The 13,785-nt window shown below is 41.4% G+C and overlaps 1 pseudogene; it reads left to right on the top strand.

The window, feature by feature from the left end:
* The first annotated feature begins 1,759 nt into the window (after positions 1 to 1,759).
* On the top strand, positions 1,760 to 2,591 carry LOC111344097 (uncharacterized; annotated as a pseudogene).
* Positions 2,592 to 13,785: the final 11,194 nt, after the last annotated feature.

Raw genomic sequence — 13,785 nt, 5'->3', positions numbered from 1 at the left:
AATAAATTGAAATACATTAAGAAAATGTATGCACTTCACTCGACGCGACGCTAGTGCGACGTTAAAACTGAAGACGCGTTCTCGATATTTTATCCGTCTTACCAAGACGGATAAAACGTCAAGGACGAATTTAATTCGTTTTAGACGTCGCGCTATCGTCGAATTTAATTGCTTGGGGGACCTTGTATTAAATTCGTCTGAATTAAATTCGACTGTAGCGCGACGTATAAACTGGGCCTAATTCTCCTTTCTGGCGGAGGCAACAAAAAGGATTAAACCTATTTCTTGTACTTTCTTGTTTCTTTCTTTGAACCCTTCCGCTATCCGTCTTTAAACACTCGTCTTCTTTGAATTCGAGTGTAGCGCGACGTATAAACTAGGCCTTAGACGTACCAGAACAAAAGGGTAATGGGAGGAATGTCCCGGGAATGAAGGAAAAAAAAAAAAAAAACCTGGGTAAATAAATGAATTAAAGAGGACGTTACGACCGAAACCCCCTCCATAAAACACTAGCAGATTACTTGTTCTAATCTCGCACAAATTATCAATTGGGCAACAGCTACTGATTGAGTGGGGGGGGGGGGGGGGGTGAGGGGTGGTAGGTATTCAATGCAGGAGTCTACGACTCCATCAGATATCCCTGACCAGATTTAATTTAACTTTTTATTACATCCATTTTGAAATCACTGTTGGTCCCTGTAATCTGATTGGCTCTAATTGGTGCGATTTATTCCCAAATCGCACCATTTTTTGCTCTAAATCGCATCTTTTTTCCAGCCAATGAGGAATTTACACTTAAAACAAACAACCAATCAGATTTCAAGGCTTGTTTAAGGTGACCAATCAAATTGCAGGAAAATTAAAAACAAAGAGTATCCTCTGGCAAATTTTGCAACTTTTGTTTCCAAAATTCTTATTTTTTCCCCCCAAAAATGGATGAATTTAATTTCTTCCAGTTTTTGAATGATGACAATGAGATTCTTCAGGCTGAAGACCAACATGCCAGGGACTTTCCCACTTTTTGTCTACATTTTGGTGAATATTTTGACGATTTTGTACCTTCTCAAGGTCAAAATCCGCGCGATCCCGAGTCCAGCGAGTCAACAACAAACGAAGAAAATCAAAAGCCACTACAAGAGTTGGATGTTGCAAGATTTCCCATCATTTCAAGTGATGAAATACATGAGCTTAAGTCTGTCACTTCCAATAAAAATACGTCCCGCTCCACAAAACAATGGATGAATGTTTTCAGAGTCTGGTGTCAATGCCGCCATCTTGAATATGCCGCCATCTTGAATATGTCTCCATCGAAACAATGGCGCCTGAAGAACTTGACAAACTCCAGAGTAAGTTTTACGCCGTAGTAAGAAAAAAGGAAGAAGATGATTACGAGCCAGAATCCCTTAAAATCATGCATAGAAAGATATCTAAAGGAGAAGAACTATCCATTAAGCATCGTGCAATCGAGGGAGTTTCACTCCTCACGAGAAATCCTCAATGCGAAAGCAATTTCCCTGCGTCAACAAGGAAAGGGAAAGAGACCCAACAAAGCTCAGCCAATCACATCTGAAGAAGAGTCAGCCCTGTGGGAAAAAGGTCAGTTGGGTGATTTTAATGGAAAGGTCTTGACCAATGTCAACTTTAAAAATTTGACGGAACAACTGGGATTTCGTGGTCGCCAAGAACACTACGATGCGTACGTGGAAGACGTAATTATAAGACAGCGAGAAGATGGAACTGAAGTTGTTGAGTGCAGAGAAGGTCCCACTAAAACACGGAGCGGTGGTCTCGCCATCAGGCGAAGAACAACACCACAAGCAATGTTCAGCACCGATAGCGGAAAAAGCGATCCAGTGCGGCTATTCAAGCTTTGGTTATCCAAGCGACCCGAACGAATGAAGAACACAGGGCCACTCTATCTAAGCATCATAAATCGCCCTAAATCAGCAGATGTTTGGTATACCAAAGTTGGAATGGGACAAAACACCATCGGCAATTTAATGAAATCTATGGCCTCCTGTCTCAGGAGGAATAAGAAGCTGACGAACCACAGCATGAGTAAAACATTGGTATCAAAACTGAAGAAATCAGGTCAACCACGCAATATCATCTGTGAAATAACAGGCCATGCACGTGAATCTTCGTTAGACGACTACGATGAAATAGACGAGAATCACAGGAAAGAACTGTCTCACATTATCAGTGGATATAAAGACGTGTCAAACGAAAATCAAGCAAACGAAGTCACCCGCCAAAACACTGCAAATCAAGCCTCCAATTAAGAGATTGCAGTCCAACATAAACGAACACCTCTGGTTCCTATTTATCACGTCCAACAACAAGGCCAAATGTGTCAGGCCATTGGTTCCAATCCTGGTTTTCAGCCAGCTGAATTTTCAGGATTTCAACCACGTTTTCCATTGCTGTCTCCGCAGTACCGCATGGAAGCCCTCAGTTGTGCTGCTCCCGTTCCATCGCAGAATTACACAGTCTGCACCTTCAATTTCTTCTCCAGAGACAGCCAGAATTCTCCACCCCAACCACAGAAGAAACGAAGGGTTTACATCATTGAGTCAGACGACGAGGATTGAACTTTAACGCTTCACTATTTTTCTGAGTTATTGATGACTTCTCTTTCTTTTGATACGCTTGACTGAGTTTTTGACACATGACGTCAAAGTCTTTCTGTTTTGCATACAAAAAAAGATGTAAATGCATTTCCGTTTCCGCTTTTTATTTAAAAACAGGCTCCGTACTGCATCAATAAAATATTTGAATTGACCAAGTTCTGTATTTGGGCGATTTCAAAATGGATGTAATAAAGTGGTAATTGAACCTCGTGTCGTGCAATTTTGGTCTGAAAGCATACTTGTGATTTCAAATCGAACTCGCGCTACGCGCTCTAAATCACCTAAGTGATTTTCAGTTGAAGGAAATGAAAATTCTCAACATCGATCACAAAAAAGTTGCCATCCTGTGTGTAAAGAACACAGTACTCTCACGAATGTATCGCCCAATTTTGACCACAAATAAGGCGCTACAGGGCTCGAAGCTCAAACACGGTTTGGAGTTAAGTGCGCATTGCAATAGCCGCTCCTTCAAAGGAAGGGACTCCTTAGATCACACAAGCTTCCTGGACATGCTAATGTACATGACATCTTGAAATTAATTTGTATAATAGTTGCTCTCTGTCAAATTTCTACAAACCAATATCATTAACAAACAATATATTATTAAATAATCCTGAATCAAAAGGAACGAGTCTAACTTTTGGTAGAGCCATCGAGGGGTCTTATGTTGAGGTCGAGGTCGAGGGTATTTAGTCGAGGGTCCCTTTTTTGTTTTTCTTTTTCGCAGCCCATGTTCCTAGTCGAGGGTCCCTTTCTTCTCTTTCTTGGCAATAGAAAATACGAGTCATCGCTTTGCGTGAGACCGGATGTTGACGTTGTTAGGCTTCATAAAAGGCTTCATTAAAGGGGAGGCCCTTAGACTTCTCAGAACAAACTCCTCTCAAACGATATTCCAGGAGAAAATCGCAAATTTCAAAGAGCGCATTTGCTAAAGAGAAGCTACCCAGAGGACCTCGATCATTAACACAACCTTCTCAGAGGTGAATTTCAAAAACAGGAAATTAGCTCTTCAACAGAAACCGAAGACGAACCAACGAATCTTGCCTTTTGTTACACAATACCAACCATCAGTGCCTCACATAAAGCAAATTCTTATGAAAAACTGGCATTTAATAGAAACACAACCATTACTGAGCGAATTATACAAAAATCCGCCGCTCGTATCTTACAAAGGAGGGCGGTCGCTCAAAGACATACTCGTGAAGGCTAAACTTTGAATAGGCTACTCTAAACACGCGCTGGGGAGTCGCGTAGGCCTGTCAACCCCAACTAGTTCTGTTAAAATAAACTGAATTGAGTTCAAATGCCATCTTAGCCTGCGAAGCAAGCCCTGGGGGAAAGGAGGGAGATTGGGGGTAGCAATGTGCGGAGGGGAAAGGGAGGGCTTGCCACAGACCCGCACTAACGAAACGCCCCCTATTTTCATATTCATATCGTCTTGCATGTGTCAATCAGCGCCTCTTAAAATTAACCAATCAGAAAGCGCCATTAGCGAAAGCTCAATGAACCATGCAAACTGTCAAAACAACAACTAAAACTTGCTCCACGTGAGCGAGAAATGTCAGACGACAAGGAGAATCTGGTATCAAAATCTAAGAGAGGGATAAAGCCAAAAGTTAATCCAGATGGCGTAGTTTGCCGGTTTCGTGGAGTAGATTTAAGAATTAAATTTGGAGTGGCTTCAAGAGTTTTGTAAACATTTTTAATCAGATACGATGAAGTTCATATATTTTGAACTGCGGTTATAGATACGTATGATGCACGATCCTCGCAGTAGAGAGCGCTAATTATGCAATAGCGAAAATCAGACCTGAAAAAAGTCAGTCCTGTACGGGATTCGAACCACTGATCTCTGCGATACTAGTGCAGCGCTCTACCAATTGAGCGAACAAGGCAACTGCGAGGATCGTGCATCATACGTATCTATAACCGCAGTTCAAAATATATGAACTTCATATATTCATCGTATCTGATTTATCATCACGGGTTTATTGCGAATCAACTTAACGGCCTGCTCCCAATTTATTCAGACAGATCTTTGGATTGTCATGGTTTACCATTATTCGCATGGAAGCAGTTGCGAGACAAAGAAGAGGCAATCGGTCGTCGAGGATCCTATGGTTTGATTTTTGTGACGAGAAACAATTCTGAGAAGGTCGTAATTAAGAAGCTATTAGGTGAGGACGAGAAGGAAAAGCGTCTTTTTCTCAGAGAAGCAAACATATTCCATGGGATTAAAAGTGAACACATTGTTAGGTATTGCCGTTTATGAAGTTTGTTGACCCTAAATCACACACAGTACGTTCGGGCCGCCTGTGATTAAACGACACATACCAAACTTAAATGGTTTAGTGATTGTTTGCGAATGGAAGAAAGGGTTGAGAAATGACCATGTCTAACTAACTACAAATAGTTAGGTGTTCTTGTGTTAAATGGCGGTCAGTGTAAAACGTAGACTGCACACTGCGGACCTGGGGTAAAATGCAGACTGAGTGTAAAAGGCAGACTGCAGACTGAGAGTAAAACGCAGACTGGGTGAAAAATGCAGAATGAGGACTGTAGACTCGGGGTAAAATGCAGAATGAGATCTTAAGACGGCACTGAGTGAAAACGAGAGAAACGGCAAGCAGAAAACAATGTGAAGTCTAGAACCGAGAGTCTGCGTTACCTGCGTTACCCTTGTCCAGTGGAATGTTGCAGGATTGACAAGGGACGCATGTGAGTGCATTCTGCCAACTCAGCATATTGGACGTTTATACACAACTCGCTTTCTAGTCAAAGTGCAAAGCACCTTCGCCAGAAGTTTCAATGAACATCCCAACAGCTTAAGTCTACCTACCAGGGGTAAAATGCAGACTGATGGCCTTCAAGCCGAATAGATAATCATCAATACGAAACACTCGAAATCCGTCTTTCCGTGCCAAAATCTAGCCCGTGCGCATAGGTTATTTAGATGCCTGTATGCTGGTAAGCCGGCGTTTTCGCGACAAAATAGGGACTTTAAGGTGGCTCGTACCGGTTTTCATCTTTTTGATGGTTTGTAACTTTGAAAGAATACAACAGAAACACTGACCAAGGCCAGTTGAACACTTTTACGGGGTTGAATTATATAATTATTGGTTATCCAAAAATAGGTGTCATTTCGTCACTAGCAGTTTCCATGGCAACGCTTTTAGAGGCTTATTCAGACGCATTTTTTAGCTTGTGGCTTAAATAATTCGAAAACTAACCCGGTGACCTTATGATTTTTTTCAGCGATTGCTTTTGGCACTTAAAAATGAAAATACACAAAGATTTTTAAAAAATTCTACGAAGCGGAATTTTAGAAAATCTAGAAAAAAGGCAATTTTCACACATCGCAAATTTCCTTCCGTATAATTTTCTATTTTATTTTTCTGATAATTCCTTTCGACGTTATTATCATATTGGAACAATAAAAAAAAGGGGTCACCGGACTTGTTTTCATGCAATAACTTTCATGAGTTTAGCAAATTCCACGCGCGTTCTCGCGCATTTAAAAATCTGGATTTTTAAAATCTGAGAGGGTTGTGCTAATGAGGTCCTCTCGGTAGCCTCTCTTTAGCAAATGCGCTTCATTTGTAATTTTCTCCTCAAATATTGTTTCAGAGGAGTTTGTTCTTAGAAGTCTAAGGGTCTCCCCTTTTATGAAGTCTCTTTTAATTCCTTGTGGGTGACAGGAACTATAGTGTGTATACAGAAATGTCTCACTTTGTTTAAAATGAGTACGCACATCAGCGATTGCGTCTTTTTGAATCGTTCGCCTTCGTAGATGTACAGCTATTTTTTTCACTGTCTCGATCGTTAAGTTGTCTTGATTGCTTTCAGCTTGCGCCACGCGCGCTGATTCGATCGTACTACAGTTCTTAGTGTTCCCATTTAACACAAAATTTTTTTGGATTTCAAAATATTTTTTTGGATTTGCAAAAAGAAGAGACGAACTCTGCAAGAAAGTTTGGGGCGATATCTGTGTGCCTGGGTCACGGCTGTACCACCTTATTCCACCAAAGCGCGCCGATTGCCACGTTTATGAGTTGCGCAACAAAAACCATGTATCACTCTTTAAATGCCGGACCGAAAGATTTAAAAAATCTTTCTTTCCAACAATGGCGTCTAACGCCCAGTTCTTGTAGTCAAGCAAACCTAAGCGTTTTTCATTGGTAAGTAACTGCCGATTCTTGTAATTCCCAGTCCCTTTCGACTCTTAATTTTAAAGTCAAATGTAAGATTTTCGTATTTTTTAAACATTTAAAGTATACTTGTAAATTCACATGTATTTCACCACTTGGGTGCCATTTTTGAATACTTTTAATAAACCTTCTATCATCATCATCAAATATTTTCGGATTTTGAAAAAATGTTTTTGGATTTCAAAAAATTTTTTTGGATTCGCAAAATATTTTCGGATTTTGAAAAAAGTTTTTTGGATTTGCAAAATATTTTTTTGGATTCGCAAAATATTTTCGGATTTATAAAAAATTTTTTTGGATTTCAAAATATTTTTTTGGATTCGCAAAATATTTTCGGAGTTTGAAAAAATTTTTTTTGATTTCGAAATATTTTTTTGGATATGCAAAATATCTTTGGATTTATCAAACTTTTCGACAGTGAGTTTAAAATAGATATTGCGATTTGAAATATTTTTCGGGATTTGAAAAATATTTTTGGATTGTCCCTTTTCGGCTTCCGTAGTTTTAGGAGTAAACCTATTAAAGCATTAAAGCATATGCGTTACATTCACGTACACTGAGCAGTTTACAACAGTTGTAAAAAATGCAATTTGTGCAAATTATAATCTATTCGTGCGGTTGCAAGGCCAAAACGCGCCGAATTTACCCTGTTTCAAAAAAGACTTAGAAAAAAAAAATCCAAATTTTGAAAACAAAGACTACTAGTCTGTGCGGAGTTGTATTGTTATCGCTGCCATGATTGTTTTCATTGAACAAAGAATGAATGCATAATTAATGTTGGGGTTATATGGTACTCTTGCCGAAAATTCGAAAAGCGCTAGTTACAATAATTTACAATGGTTATCGAAAAATACTGTCGTTTCGACGAAACGGGACTTGCCACAGTTTGTCGTCGGGAACGTCAACAAGACGAGAGGCCAGAACAGTAACCAGGAGCAACCAAAGTTAATTATGCAGACTTGCACTTCCGGTCTGCGTCCGCTTCATAGATTAGTCCGATGCTTAAGAGGCTGTCTCTCTTATTTCCACCCGGTCATTTTCGCGTCAAAAAAAATTTGGCCTGAAAGTCTGTCAACAGAAAGACTTTACTTAAGAAAGAACTAAATTAGATTTGGTTTGTTTCGAAATAATTTTCTGACTGCGTTAGAGGCCATAATTGTTTCCCAGTCTCTTGGGACCGTCGCAACGCCTCGAAAATTGAAAAATAGGCATATTTTGTAACATTGTAAAATATTTGATTCGCATAGTTAAGCCACCGAATTTATATCACATTGCTTAAAAACCTTTCTAGTTTTCCAAGAAAGTTAGAATTTTCCCTCTCAATATATCTGAAAAGGCGAAATTTAGCATATTCTGACCCCTATAAATCTCCATCTGCCGATGGCCGAAAATAACCTTGATTTAGACGTTAAGTTTTGGGATTTGGGACCTGGTTAACAACTCTATCCGACACAGCCATTAAGTTTAGACCTTCATAGGCAAAAAAATGCAAAAACCCCTGTACGTTTTCGATTTTTCAAAAGTTATGACCGTTTCAATCAGCATATGTACGAGCATTCGCGATTTCATCACCTACACCAAAATCGCCTGAACTACTGGAGCAGATTTCGTCAAAAGACAACTTACCCGCTTTGCAGCCTAGCTTCATGGCTAACTTCAGTATTGTTGTAATAACCAAACTGCTGAAATCCATGACAACCTCAACAAATTGCTGGGTATTGCCTTCGAAAAGTAGGCTGCATCCATCGTGATTCGATGGTGGTATCAAAACAAATGGTCGGAATTATAGCCACATTTCGCAGTTAATTACCCATTCAATATCGCTTCCGAGGTGAATTTTTCCAGAATAAGAATATGAAATCTCCATTTCTGGAAGCTGAGGGGGAAATGAAGGTTTTAGGCTTCTGAAGTGAAGAAATAATCGCTTAAATTTAGATCACGACGATCCAGTTCGATGTTGCACTGTTCTCACAAAGGTCCGCACAAAAGAGAAGACTGCTGATAGCTTGTGCCGTACGTTGTGTCGTATGATTTTGGTCTATCCCAATTTACACCTCAACGTAATATCTGGGAAGAAAATTGTAGCTGAAATGAATAAATGCTTTCAAGCTGGAGTTTGATATGATATAATTCATAAATTAATTTCAAATGTCCTGAGCTTGCTTCACTCGGTTCCGCGTCGATTGTGTCCACAGACCAGCAACTTGTCAATAGCCGGAGAAATCGGCTACAAACGTGATAAAAATTTTGACACATGCTTGGTATGAACAGATGTTATAAGTGTTGCTTCTGGTAAATCTTCAATCTTTTTTATAAAACAATATCACTGATTGCGACAAGCTGAACACACTTGTCCCTGTTTTCGTTAAAAATGATTTTGACTTGAAGAGCAAGGCTCAGTACGATGCCTATATCGTGTATCAGACACTGCTTGACATGTCGTCAAACTAGGTACTATCTTTCACTGATTTAGTTCTGAATTCTAAGTGAGTAAAGCACAACAAAATATAATGTCACAGATATCATAAGCTTTGAGTATTACACTATAACAACGCCGTCAGAACTTGATATCGGAACTAAAGGAAGTTTGTACCTGTAGACAATATTCTACACTTTCAGCAACTGTATAGGACATTGTTTACATAAGTCTACTGTGAAACACACGGACAATCCTTAATCACGTCGGACAGTATGTCTACGAGGATCTGCTTTTTGTCTCTCAGTTTTACAGGGATCTCAAAATGACTACAGACGGCTCGCAACAAAACCACATTGAATTTCTGAAGTGTGTTACTGTGGTAACGTTCACAGAGGTCATACGTGTCGTAGCAGATTGGATACGAGACTTTGATCTCTTTGTTAACTTTGTCTACTAGATCTTTTCTCTCGGAATTCTCCTGGACGCATTGGACACCTCAGCCTGCTCGTCCAGCGATATCCTGATCACACCCTGATCTTTGCGTCGCATTGCTGCTAGCCGGGAGAAAAAGCTCTGAACTTGGCTCTTTGTCAGCCACTGTTCTTTGTCAACCACCTTGACCATATAATGACGAGAACCAAGGACCTCAGTAACGACTCCACGCACCCATTTTCCTCCCCTTCCAAAATTTCGAGCCAGAACAGAATCGCCGGCATTAAACTTGCGGAAGCCTCTATGTGCAGTGCGACTCAGCATGGTAGAGTATTGGCGAGCTTCGACATGTTTTTCAACTGAAGGTGTCGGTAAGTCCAGCCGGTTGCGCAGTCTCCGGCCCATGAGAAGCAGTGAGGGTGGTTTGCCTGTGGTAGAATGAGGAGTGGTCCTGTAAATCAATAAATAATTTGCAATAACAGCATCTACATCTGCATTGGTAAGGTGGGCTTGTTTAATGGCTGATTTCAAAATCTGCACGACACGTTCTGCTTGACCATTTGTAGATGGCTTGTACACCGCTGAAGTACGGTGTAGTAGTCCATTGCTGGCACAAAATCGTTCAAATTCTGTAGAAGTGAACTGGGGCCCATTGTCTGACACGATAATTTCTGGCAAACCATGCCTGCTGAAGATGTCACGCAAGGTGGTCACAGTTGCTTTAGCTGAGGTAGTAGACATTTTGACTACCTCTGGAAATTTACTGTAAGCATCTACAACCACAAGGTAGGTACAGCCAGAGATTGGCCCCGCAAAATCCACATGAATGCGAGACCACGGTCGTGCTGGAAAGGTCCAGGGATGAATTTGAACTGGGGAAGGATCTGATCTCATAGACTGGCAAGTGCTACATGAAGAAACAGTTAATTCAATGTCAGAATCCATGTTGGCCACCACACATAAGATCGTGCCAAAGCTTTCATTCGAGAGATCCCGGGGTGAGTGTCATGCAGTTCTTGCAACACTTTCTCTTGGAGCGATGGAGGAACAATAACACGAGCACCCCATAATAAGCAACCATGACGTGTGCTTAACTCGTCTTGTCTTGTTTTAAATGGTACCAGACTGGGATCCACTACATGAGGCCAACCACTAATGACGTAAGTGTACACTTGGGATAAGACTGGATCCAGTTGAGTCTCCTTCTTGATCATCTGACTGGTCACATTAGTGACAACTTCAGTGTCCAAAAAATAGCATTCAACATTTTCACATTTGGGGGACCATGTCAGAGGCAAGGGAAGGCGAGACATACTGTCTGCATCTACATGTGCTACACTACTACGGTACTCAATCTTGTAATTGTATGAAGCAAGGATAAGAGCCCATCTTTGAAGTCGAGCTGCAGCATGAGCGGGAACCGGTCTCTGAGGACCCAAGAGAGTCAGCAAAGGTCGATGGTCGGTTAAAATTGTAAAGGAGCGACCATAGAGATACTGTCGGAATCTCTTTAGTCCAAAGATGATACTGAAGGCCTCCTTTTCTAGCTGAGAATAGTTTTGTCGAGCAGGAGTCAAAGTGCAAGAAGCAAAAGCCACCGGTCGAAATTGTCCATCAATTTGACGAGACAGGACTGCTCCAGCGCCATAAGATGAGGCATCACATGAAAGAAAAAGGGGCAAGGTATGATCATAATGTACTAGTGTCCGTGAGTTCAGAATGAGCTGCTTTGCCGCAACAAATGCATCCTCTTCAGCTTTCAACCATCTCCATGAAGTACCCTTCTTAAGTAATTGGTGTAAAGGTGCTAGGACTGTAGAATGATGAGGCATGAACCGGGAATAGAACATTATGAGTCCCAAGAAAGATTTCAAGGCCGTTACATCTTTGGGCCTGGGAGCATCCCGAATAGCTTTAAGTTTATCCTGAGTGGGGTGTAGACCTTCTCCATCAATCATATGTCCCAGGTAGACCACTGATGATTGAAAAAACTTGCACTTTGCCTTGTTTAATCGGAATCCAGAATTAAGAAGTCGCTCTAACACCAGTGAAAGTGTGTGAAGGTGGTCCTCTGCATCTGTGCCAGCAACAAGAATATCGTCCAAACGACTAACAGTCTTTGGTACATCCGACAACAAATTATCCATGATTCTCTGAAAGATACCAGGACCAGAATGAATGCCATTCGGCAATCTTTTGAATGCAAACAACCCAATGTGAGTGTTTATGGTGAGGTAAGACTGGGACTCTTTTGCAATCGGTACTTGATGATAGGCCTGCTTTATATCCAGGACACTGAACACCGTGCAACCTCTTAAAGCTGAAGGCATATCCTCAATCTGAGGCATAGGGTAGGTTTCAACACGGGCACTTGCATTGTATGTTACACTAAAATCTCCACAAACGCGGACATCCTCTGAGTCTTTCTTGCCAACGACTACAATTGGAGCCGCACTGTTCGCAGATGTCACTCGTTCGATCACACCATCTTTTTCCATCTTAAGCAGAGCACTCTCAACTTTTGAGTGTAATACATAAGGAACGGGTCTGGCTTTATGAAATTTGGCTTCTTTACTTTCATTCAATATGACAGGATCCCCATTATAACATCCAAGTTGAGGTTGAAACAATTCACTGTAATTCTCAAGGACTGATGCTAATGTCTGGTTTCCTAGGGTTTCCGGTAGTGTAGAGGGATGGCATTGCAAGGGTTCAACGTGATTCAAACCTGGCAACTTCTTCCAATCCAGCTTGACATCTGTAAGCCAGTTTCGACCAAATAAGGCACCAGTCCCTTCGCGTACAATTAGCAAAGGCAGTGTGTGTTGTGATCCCATGTACTCAACCTTCACATGCGCTTCCCCTAAGGGACGCACAGTCTCACCTGTGTATGTCGACAGCACAACATTTGTAGATTTCATTTCAACGTCTGGGCAAACTTGTTTCACGAAAGTAATCGGGGCAAGAGACAATGCACACCCAGTGTCTAACTGCATCAGACAATCCTTGTCTTCAATCTTCAGCGGTACACAAATGTCAGATCTGGACATTGCATGAACATCAGACACCACATACAACTCCTCTTCTTCAGATAATCGTCCCTGAGGTTGCTCTTCTTCAAAATCCATAACATTGACTCCCCCTTTCTTACACACTCGAGCATTATGTCCTCTTAACTTGCAGTGGCGACACACAGCATTCCTAAATTTGCATTTAGCTCTTACGTGATCAGAATTACCGCATGAAAAACAAGCATAAGAAGCTGCTGGCTGGGAACTGGACGAAATCTGGCTAGGAGGCGGCCGCGAAGTAGATGGTGTAGTCGAGTATCCACGAGAAGTGGAAGGTAAGCCTGAGAATTCCTTCTTCACTGAATTAACTGGTTGAGGCAATTGTTGCTGTTGAACTTGCAAAGTTTCTTTAGCCGCGATTTCGTCGGCGATAGCCACTTGGAGAGCCTCTTGAAATGTTCGATCTTCACTCAATAGTTTTTTTCGAGTCGCAGGGTTTCGAATCCCACACACAAACTGATCGCGGAGCGAGCGGTTCAGAAATTCGCCAAAATTACTAGTGGTGGCCAAATGTCTTAAACGAGCACTGTAAACCGACACGCTCTCATTTTCTTCTTGACAACTTCGATGAAATCTGTAGGATTCGGCAGCTTCCAACCGCTTGGGCTTGAAATGTTGTTGCAGTAGTTCACATAATACCTCAAATGTTTTTTATTTTGGGTTCTCGGGGCTGCATAAATCGCGAAGAGTGCTATATGTCTTCCTACCAATTACGGAGATCATCACGGCGACCTTTTTCTGTCTAGCTGCCCGAACAACAGCCGCAGTGGCATCAGCAGCACATTGTCCAATATCGTTTGCTACAAAAAACTGGTCAAGTCTTTCAAGGTAAGCCGTAAAAGACTCAGAGGAAGGATCAAATTCACCAACAGAACCAAACAACGGTGAAGCCATGGCGGGAATTGCAAACGCACCAGCGAGCACGTGCGTGGAAGCATAAACGAACGAAACGAAGTGGAGTAAGATTATCCGGTGTAGGAAATAGCACGAAATAGCCATATAACACAAAAGTATCCCATCCTCGT

Source organism: Stylophora pistillata, chromosome 9, assembly GCF_964205215.1.
Source record: "Stylophora pistillata chromosome 9, jaStyPist1.2, whole genome shotgun sequence".
Taxonomy (NCBI): Eukaryota; Metazoa; Cnidaria; class Anthozoa; order Scleractinia; family Pocilloporidae; genus Stylophora; species Stylophora pistillata.
This window is presented reverse-complemented; position numbering and strand designations above follow the sequence as displayed.